This window comes from Aphelocoma coerulescens, chromosome 21 (assembly GCF_041296385.1).
Source record: "Aphelocoma coerulescens isolate FSJ_1873_10779 chromosome 21, UR_Acoe_1.0, whole genome shotgun sequence".
In the NCBI taxonomy this organism is placed as follows: Eukaryota; Metazoa; Chordata; class Aves; order Passeriformes; family Corvidae; genus Aphelocoma; species Aphelocoma coerulescens.
The window spans coordinates 6,671,408-6,681,830 of record NC_091034.1 but is presented as its reverse complement, the minus strand read 5'-3'; the positions used below and the strand labels follow the sequence as shown (position 1 = coordinate 6,681,830).

General features: G+C 43.0%; 1 protein-coding gene across 2 annotated transcripts in view; it reads left to right on the top strand.

The window, feature by feature from the left end:
- The first annotated feature begins 10,015 nt into the window (after positions 1-10,015).
- Positions 10,016-10,423, top strand: part of PRKCZ (protein kinase C zeta) — a 41,319-nt gene continuing 40,911 nt past the window's right edge. For both annotated transcript variants that reach the window (XM_069035207.1, XM_069035206.1), the window contains exon 1: positions 10,016-10,303. The gene's annotated coding sequence lies outside the window, so the exon portion shown is untranslated. The remainder of the gene's footprint in view (positions 10,304-10,423) is intronic.

The window sequence follows — 10,423 nt, the reverse complement described above, 5'->3', positions numbered from 1 at the left end:
GTTTATTAGTTTAATAGGCCCCAAAATAGATAAAAGTGATTTAGAACCACAGGGGAAGCTCAGGCTTCCTATGTTGGATTGGGAAAAATTTGAAAGGTGCTTGATAATGAAGGAAGTCAGACTCCATTTGCAGGAAGGACTTTAGAATTTGTTCTGTTAATTTTCAGTGAGAATCTACCATGTGTGCCTCTGAAAATATCCTTTTTGAATCTGTCCCTAAATAGCTGAGGGAAGTAAAACAAAAATTCATAACTGTCTTTAGTTATTCCGTTGCTTTGGATATTTCTGCTGTTTTTATTCAGAGGCTGACCTAATCTCTTAGGCCTCTTCACTTCCATTATTCAACAGTGAAATTTATGGGTCCTCATACACACTGCTTAATTCAGGACTAGATCTCTCACCCAACTCATGCAAAATAACACTTTGTTCTGTAAATAATCTCAGTGAACTCAGCAAGTGAACACAGTACTCACAACAAACTGGTTTCACAATTATTCTCTAAAATCTCCACAGTAAATATATTGGAATATGGATTAAAGCAACTGAAATAAAGTTAGTGTAGGAAGCCAATGTAAGACACTACAAAAGGGAAATTTATTCTGAGGATATTGTTGCCTTGAAAGTGAGAGGGTGTTTTAAAAATAGAGACTGACACAAAAGAAGAGGTGAAATGACAGAGAGGGAAAGAGGAGGCAAAGCAAGAGGCTGAAAGATACAATGGAAAGGAGCATGGAGAGGGACTAAGCTAGAAGCTGTAGATGAGAGAAGAGCTTTGCTGGCATTTAAGATGGGACTCTTGAACGTGTGGCTGACAATTAATAGTTGCAATAAGGGTGAAAGGAGGATTTGATCCTGGTGGAGCATGTGTGCATTCCTCCTGCCTTAACTTAGCTGTGATTTATGGTTTGATTTCACATGACCAGCACTGAAAGATAAAACATTTTAGAACTGATTTATGATTTGTTCAATATCAGTGAAGTAAGAGAATGCTTTGAAGAAAAAATAACGACCTTGAACTGGGCTGTAAAAGAAAATATACTCCACTGTAAGTCAGGCTTAGGTTCACCTCAATCTTTAGTTTCTGTTATCATGGAAAAACTATCAGCCAACAGCATGCTGGAAAACCCCAACTGACACCAAGCTGTAATTGTTCCACAAAGACCTCACCAATCCAACCCTGGCCTGAGACACCTGGGTTCTGCTCCAACATCTCTGCTCCAACATCTCACCACTGAACTGCTGGGGAATCTTAGTCAAGACCTTTCACTGCATTATCTGAAAAATTGCTATAATGATTTCTTTCCTGTATCTTTGAGTTTTACAGAAGAAAAGCGCTTCAGGAGAGGCAGAAACTCTTATCCTCCAACTAGGTAAGTGCATCCAACCTGTACTTACATGATGCAATGTCCCATAGTTTCTGAGGCTCACATACTGAATTAAAGCAAAGTATCACTCAGGTTTCACCTTATCCAGAAAGCTAATGAAAATCTGCATCTTCTTAAATATATCCAGGTAATCAGGCTTCTTTTCTTTTCCTCCTGCTTCTCCTCTTTCTAATTTATTTTTCTTACTGTTTGTTCTTGATGCTGATGAAATGCTACATTTCAGAAATACACTATATTTTTTTTTTCTAAGTGTGTTTTTTGGTCATAATCACTCTCTCTCCAAAGAAACTCAACCTCTCCTTCCTTCTTCTGAATCATTCCTACTGTTCTATATAATGATTTCATGCAGAGTGGAATAAAAGCAGCAGAAGCATGACTTTACAATGCCTTCTCCTTACTAAGTTGTTGCTTTTTTCATGATCCTTCACCACAAAAATACGACATCCTTTAGAAAGAACACAGTGCCGCCGCCTTCTTTGTTACACTTGCAAAAATCAGAAATAATCCTTAGTTTAAAATCAGTAGATTACTTTATTACGTAGACTGTCAATGTAGTATCTTCTTCTAAGAGTGAAATTATTGACTAAATCCAGCTGAAGGAATATTCACAGCAAGCTTCTGACGAGTGAGAGTCATGATTTTGGAATTAAAGTTATTAAAGAGCAGAGAAGGAAGCACTGCTTAGTCCCTCTAGTGTACAGTGGCTGGTTATTGGAATAAGTAGCAAGAAGGTGGCTGCAGATATTATAAAGGCAATGTCTAATCTAATTACTTCAGCAGTAATAGTTTGCAATTGTGCACCTGACATAACTCCTTACACTGCAGCCAACTGACTGATCACATGGGGTTATTGGACAAAATTAGTTGCTTCTCCATCTGGGAGACAGTCACAGACTGCATGTCCTGCTGACTGCTCCAGAAGATTTATTCAGTGAATTTTTTCTGTAGTTTGACTGCAGATCTTCAAGGTGCACAGCTCAGCGTGGCTGATCAAAGTAAAATGTGGCAGCAATCTTCTCAAAAAACCCAAAGCCAGAATGCCAGACTACCTACAGTGATGTAGACAGAAGCATAAATAAAAGGAAAAAAAAATCTCAGAATGTTGCAGGGAGTCAGAAAAGTGCCCTGTGAGCACACCTATGGCAACATGTTCATCCCAGGAACAAGGGGAGCAGAGGGGAGAACAGGAATTTCAGCTGCTGTTGCTGCACTTGCATGAGTAGCACAAGACAAAACACCTCCATCAACAAGAGGGAGATTTTCTTAAATTGGTTTCCAGAGCCAGAAACAGAAAAATCAGATGCCATTCAAACTTTCAAGGAGACATTTCAGTACAGGAGTAGGGTGAATCGATTGGAGTTTTGCATAAATTGGAATCTTTTATACTTTTGTGTGTGCTTCACTTATTTTTTTTCATTTGAAATCATTGTATTTGAAAATCCCCAGACAGTACTACTTTAGATCTATTAACACCTAAAGACAATTCTCTACTCAACTCTAATTTCATGATGCCCTTAATAAAGTGAAATAAGCCAGATTTGAAGTCAGTTGAATGCTGACTTTGGATGGGTTGTACTAGTGCCATAAAAAAACCTATGTGACAGATGAGAAGGCACTTTTTCTGTGCTGCACCTGAAAGCATTTGTGTTCCTTTCAGCAATTTATAGTACTGCTCTATGGACTGGCATGTCTGTGAGAAAAAGAGTGGGATATGTGTTAATGTAATCATTCTAAATGTGAAGTGTTAATAAAATGTAGATATACAGAAATTGGAGCTTCTATAAACGGACAAAATAGGCATTCCAACTATTGAACTGGAAGATAAAATGCGTTAGAAGGAAAATCAGAATGACCGTAGAGATTTCATCCCATAATGACATCCTGCCTTTTCAGTGCCCAAGGGTTTCCTAACTCTCCTTTGGCCTTGACAACAGAAGAGGAAGTGCCATTGTGTGTTCATGAGAGCTTTCTGGGGGGCACTTATGCACACTGCTGTACTGATGTGAAAAAATAGCTATTGCTGCCTCACGAGGTTGAAAAGAATCAGAAAGCACAAGATGAAAGACGAAGAAGAGCAAGATACTGCATTAGTTTGAAAGTAATGCTGGCATTAATAGTGACAGCACTATGAAGAGGTTAAAAACCAGAAATGTCTGTCCTGTTTCTGGGTAAAAATGAAAGCATTTATCCCAGTTAGAGTAAAAACTCTCACATCAGTTCCTAACTGGTTTGCTAATCCAATAGATAATGTAGCGAAACCAATTTAGCTCAATGAGGCTTCTGGTGTTGGGACAACAAAACACTTAATACGATTGCTCTGATTTTAAATACTCCCAGTCATTACCCTGGAAAAGCACTTCTCGTTAGGAGGAAAACAGCACCCTGTACATTTGTCTCTGAAGCAGAAAAGATAACAAAAAGCTTATTGAAAGTTTCTGAGAATATTTTTGTTAAAAAAAATATCTGAAGCAACTCCCTCCTGCCCTGTTTATTACAGCAGCTTAAACCACTTGCCATGGTTGAAAGCCTGTTTGATATTAAAATAATATTGCGTGCAATATATGTTACAAACATAGCTGATTCTTCCTAATGAAAACTGAATAAAAACTTGGCAATGAATATGTGTTTTTGGATGGATTTGGCAGATAGATGAGAAAGGCACTGTGTTTTAAGTGGAATTAATTTGAGGATCTAAGCCCCTCATTACATAATGAATCAGGGATCTGCTCTCTCCTTATACCAGCTCTGTGCCACAGCTATTTCTTTTACTAAATCCTGCACAGTAAAAACAAATCTGAGAAGACAGTCAAGCCCAGACTGTCAGAAAATATAGCACCAACAGAACTAATCAGATGTTATTGGGAATTCACTGTTCCATGAAAAAATTGGTAAAAAAAAATAAATCCAAATATCCCACATTTCTGAGACAGTGGAAACCTCTGGAAATGTATCCCTTTCTTTAACTCTTGCAATACCTCTATTTCACTTGATCCTCAGCTCTCTTTCCCTTTTTTTTCCACTTGGAAAGGGGAAAAGAAGAGGAAATTTTCTTTCTCTTTGGCGCAAGAACATATCAGGCAAAACCAATATAATCTCATCACCCAGGTATGAAAAACAGGGAGGCTGAAAGTCTCAATTTGCAAACCTTTGTACCTTCCAATGATTATTACATAAAAGGCAAGAAACTCAACCCTGTGATAATTAACCAGCACACTCCCACACAAACACACTCCCACACAAACACACTCTTTCTCCCTGTTTCACTCTCTTACACTGCACACTGCTAACCCCATATATGCAATGGAGAGAAAAAGATAGTTTAAGTCATGCCTCAAATTCTCCACACTCTTAAAGAGACTCTTCTTCCTAATTTTGGTCTAAACATCTTTAACACAGTTACTGGGTAACATAAGTTACTAACAAATACAGGCTGCATTAGTTGTTTATTGGGTAAGTAATCTCAAGGAGAGCAGCACAAATATCATAAAACTCAATTTTCATTCATGGAGTTACCAAGTGGGGTGGGGAGAACATTTTTCTTTCCACAGTAATAAGTAATTGGCCAGCTTTGGCCAATTGGAATAGGCAGAGCTGGAAGTAGCAAAACAATATATAGGCCATTGAGCTATTCCAGTATTACAATTACTACAGCCTTAAGATTAAATAAAGACTGAATGATGAAATACAGAGTAATCTGTGAAACATCTGGTATAATATTCCATCCAGGCTGTTCTTCCTTTATTGCTACATTTCTTCCAGCTTTAGACAAATACAAAAGAACTATTTCTGTACATCTTAACCAACTACGTTTTTTACAGACATATTTAAGATTATCCTACCTTCATCTTTGTGGGTGAAACTTTTACATACACAAGCTTGTTTGTGCATATACATAAAGGACAGGAGGTCCTATATTTTCTTTCTAAGTGACAGTGCACATAGTACTGTAAAATTAAACAGGTTGTTTAAATATCCTGAAAAAGTAAATACAGAATCACAAAGGTTTGGCTTTGGGTTTGGTTGCTTTTAAAGATATGTAGTTTGGGCTACCCATAGAATTCTTTCTCCTCCTGGCTAATGAGGTGTCAACAAGGGAGTCAGCTTCTGGTTGCTTCTATCTTATATAAGACAGACAAGTAAGGGAGGTGTTGGCTTAAAATAGTCTTGAAACATTATTCATTTTGTCTATTTTAACACAGGCTAGAAAAACACTAATATTCAAGCCAGCAAGAAAATCTACAAAGAATTGCCATGGTGATTTCTGATATTATGTAGAATATCTGCTTTACTCCAGTTTATGTTCAAATATATTAATGCTTTGCCTTATTATTTTTATCCAAACTTTGTGGCATCTGGCCCAAATTCATTCCCACTGCACCCAACGATTTCACTGCCAGTTACTTCAATAGAAACAATATCTAGTCTCTTCCTTGGCAAAAGAAGAGAGTAAGTAGGCTGGAGAGCAGCCTGCACATGCTGCTGGATTGATCTGCTAAAGAGACATTCTATGGGGAGGCATTTCTATTCTAAAGTGATACAGAACTGGTTACTCACATTTCACATGCATTTGTAGATATGAGCTGTCTCTCTCAACTTCTTTGTTGTTAAGTTCACCGTCTGAAATCATCGTTTTAATCTCTACTAAATCTTTAAAACCTCGGAAACTTGAAAGGTCCTAATATAGCTGAAGATTTTGAATCATGAATTCAAGTACTAATAGGATACCTGTCTTCTACCGAGGTGAAATTAGTACTGATTGCCCCTTTTTTGCAACAATTGTCTTGAAGAAGTAGCTGCCATAATGATGTTTTCATTGGAGCGTTTGGGAGGGAGGAGTTTTTTGGTCAGCCTTGTCAGAAACAGACAAGTACTTTGTGTCTGATGGCTCAAGCTGTACTTTAGATTAATGCCATCATTAACCCAAACATTTTTTTTCCTTTTAAACTGATGTTTAAAGGACCGTTCTCAACACCCTGAAGCGCTAAATAAAGACGTAGGACTCGTAAGCATCATCTACACAACGTGTTTCCCAGAGAGTTGCCTGGGAATCTCTTGCCATCTGCTGGAAACGCGCGGATGTACATCCCTAAAGGAATTGTGAGACAAGAGTGCCAGGAAACAGTGGGCAATGTTCAGAAAGCAGCACTCTGAATGCTCACAGCTCTAAGTTAAAAAGACAATTCAAGAAGGAGGTAACATCAGACTCCCAGGCTACAGCAGGTGGACTACCAACATTAGATTCTTAATAAATCACGTATTCACTGCTACAATTAATCTGTGGCATGATTGGATGGTGATGTTGAATGTAGAATTTCAGAACTGAAATATTTGTAAAAAAACCCCTTTTTAGCTTTCTCTTTCTCAAACAGATAATTTCAGATCACTGCTATTCAGAGTAAAAGATCTGATATGAAAAGATTCTAATAGTGATTTTTTAAAAGAACTAAAATTTTAGCTATCTCATTTACACTTGGAATTAAATTAAATTAAATTAAATTAAATTAAATTACCTGTAGGAGCCTGTCAGCTCGTCAAATCTAGATGTAGTAGACAGAAATATTGCAGTTTTTAAGGTGAGGATGGCTTGGTAGAAGACAAAAGTGCAATGCTTGCCATCTGGAAAAATAAGAGAGGGAAAAAAAGGTCAAGAATCCACTCTAGATTTACAACTTGTTGTGTTTCAAACCAGTTACAACCTTGTCAGCTGATGCACAGAGCAAAGCCCAGGTCCTCTCCAAAAAATGCCATCTGCCCAGAAGTGGGAAGCATGTATTGAGAAATGCAACTGTTTAAACAGTCTTGTATTATATGAAAATAAAAACCAACCCAAACCAAGACATTTAAAACAACAGCATGGATACTAAGTGAGCAACTACAAAATATCTCTGTGAGATGTAAAAATATTATGGTTGAGATTTTTTTCATCAAGCACTGAAAATATACCTGAGCTTTTCTCCTTGGTAAAGTTGTGCTGGAAGAAAATAACAGCAATAAACCACATAAAACTTCAGATTGCAGTTCTGAAGAACCTTTTATCTCCCAATCCAACAGCTCAAGGAGCTGAATCATTTAATTGACATGACATGGAGATCAAAGTCTACCTTGACCTGAAAGAATTATGTTTGTAGACCTGTCTTACATAATGCTCTCCATTTTAAGCAGAGAAATTTGGAACATGTAAATCTTTAAGGGCCCATTTTGAAACCAGTTGACAGTTCCCACTAAGAAAAAATTAGCAGTGGACACACAAATAATTCAGATTAAAGACTGATGAATGAAGCCATTTGGTGCATTTCATTGGTGTCAGAGAAAACATCTCGACTGATGGGAATAAATTTTTCAATTTTACTGCTAATTAAACTAGTGTCAACTATTATTTATTTGTATTTTGGAAGATTGTAGAAACACCGAAAGAAGCCTCAGAGCTACACTGCTGCAAACTCTCCAACACACAAACCCCAAAAGCCCCACAAAAGTGCTGAGAAAGTGCTAAATGTGCCTGAAAAAACTTGATCTAGGTGTACACATGGAACAGCAGGAGGCTAAGTATTCCATTTCAAAATACAAATCATGACCACTCAACTCCAGGTAGCCAAAAAAAACCCCCAAACAAACAAACAAACAAAACCCCTAACAGATGTGTCTCCTTGTTTTGGTTCATTTTTCAAACTGGTTGGGTTATGTTGCCCAATGGTGGATATAAATACATTGAGAAAAGCCCCAAAGCAACCCTTTTGCTTGGAGAGCTTATTTGCTTGGAAAGGTTTTAAAAGACACAAGGAAACCAGGTGTTTGGGCAGGGTGAGCAGCATTTCCACTAGAGGACTCTCTGAGTTCACCATCCCAGCTTTCTGCGAGGAGAACACAGGAGATCCTGATTCAATCACAGAGGATTACAAGTTTGAAAGCAAAATATCAAAGTATCATTAGGGAAAACCATCCAAACTCAACTTTACAAAGCAAAAGTCATTAACCATGTAACAGACTGGCTCTTGTGGAACTCTGGTTGCTCCACCACTAACATATTATTTTTCTCTCTGGTCTGGCCAGTCTGATATTATTCCCTCTTTACTATCTCAGCTGTGATTTTTCTGCTTTAGCCACTTTGAGTGGTCCCTCCCCAGACTGGAGGCTGGATTGACACTCACGGGACATCACTGCTGGGGTTTTCTGCTGAGATTTCCCAGGAAGCAGCTCTGGGGAAGGCAGTCAGGGCCTGTCCCCTCACACCCGTCCCTTCAGAACCTGTCCTCTGTCCCCTCACACTGTCCCCTGTCCACCTGTCCCCTGTGCTCTCAGCACTGCCCCCCGTCCCCTCACCTGTCCCATCTGCTCAGCACTGACCCCTGTTCCTTCACACCAGTCCCCTCTCATATCTGTCTCCTCACACTCGTCCCTTCAGCACCTGTCCCCTGTCCCCTCACAACGATCCCCTTACATCAGTCTCCTGTCACACCTGTCCCCTATCTCCTCACACCAGTCTTCTCTCACGGCAGTCCCTTCACACCTGTCTTCCCTTACACGTCCCCTATCTCCTCACACTGGTCCCCTCAGCACGGTCCCCTCACACCTGTCCTCCCTTACATGTCCCCTATCCCCTGAGCACTGTCCCCTCAGCACGGTCCCCTCACACCTGTCCTCCCTTACACATCCCCTATCCCCTCACACCGGTCCCCTCACACCTGTCCTCCCTTACATGTCCCCTATCCCCTCAGCACGGTCCCCTCAGCACGGTCCCCTCACACCTGTCCTCCCCTACATGTCCCCTATCCCCTCACACCGGTCCCCTCACACCTGTCCTCCCTTACACGTCCCCTATCCCCTCACACCGGTCCCCTCAGCACGGTCCCCTCACACCTGTCCTCCCTTACACGTCCCCTATCCCCTCACCCCTATCCCCTCACACCTGTCCCCTCACACCTGTCCCCTCACACCTGTCCTCCCTTACACGTCCCCTATCCCCTCACACCTGTCCCCTATCCCCTCACCCCTATCCCCTCACACCTGTCCCCTCAGCCCGGTCCCCTCAGCACGGTCCCCTCACACCTGTCCCCTCAGCACGGTCCCCTCAGCACGGTCCCCTCACACCTGTCCTCCCTTACACGTCCCCTATCCCCTCACACCGGTCCCCTCAGCACGGTCCCCTCACACCTGTCCTCCCTTACACGTCCCCTATCCCCTCACCCCTGTCCCCTCACACCTGTCCCCTATCCCCTCACACCTGTCCTCCCTTACACGTCCCCTATCCCCTCACCCCTGTCCCCTCACACCTGTCCCCTATCCCCTCACACCTGTCCTCCCTTACACGTCCCCTATCCCCTCACACCTGTCCCCTCACACCTGTCCTCCCTTACACGTCCCCTGTCCCCTCACACCTGTCCCCTCAGCACGGTCCCCTCAGCCCGGTCCCCTCACACCTGCGCCCCTCCCGGCTCCCTCAGCCGCCCCTCCCCGCAGCGCCGCGCTCCCATTGGCTGCAGGTGTTCCCCGCCGCCCCCCCGCTCGCTCTGGTTGGCCGGGACGCTCCGGCTCCCAGGTAACGGTTTCCGCGCTGCGATTGGCGGCGGGTGGGCGGGATCCGGGTGCGGATTGGCTCCCCATTGGCTGCGGCTTCCGCCCTCAGGCCGCCATGTTGCCGCGGGCGCGGGGCGCTGAGCCGGGACAGCGGCTGAGGGGCGCCAGGGGCACCTGAGGCGGGACTTGAGGGGGTACCTGAGGGACACCGCGGCTCTGCCGCCGCCTGCCGTCGCCGCTCCCCGCCAGGGCACCGCCGGCAGCGAGGCAAAGTCCGCTGCGAAACTTCCTTGCGGGACTTTGAGCAACTTGAGGCCGCGGAGGTGTAGCCGAGCACAGTGCAGAGAGCGGCCCCTGGTCGCCGCGGGGCCCCGCTGTGTGGAGTGAGGCCGCGGTCGGAGCAGGTAAGGAGTCCGGGCGGTCCCGGTGGGGAGGCTGGGCAGAGCCCGCTCCGTCCGGGGAAGTGCCGGCGCCACCTCGTCCCGAGTGACGGTGTCGCGTCCCGGCCGCTCCGCGCAGGCCGG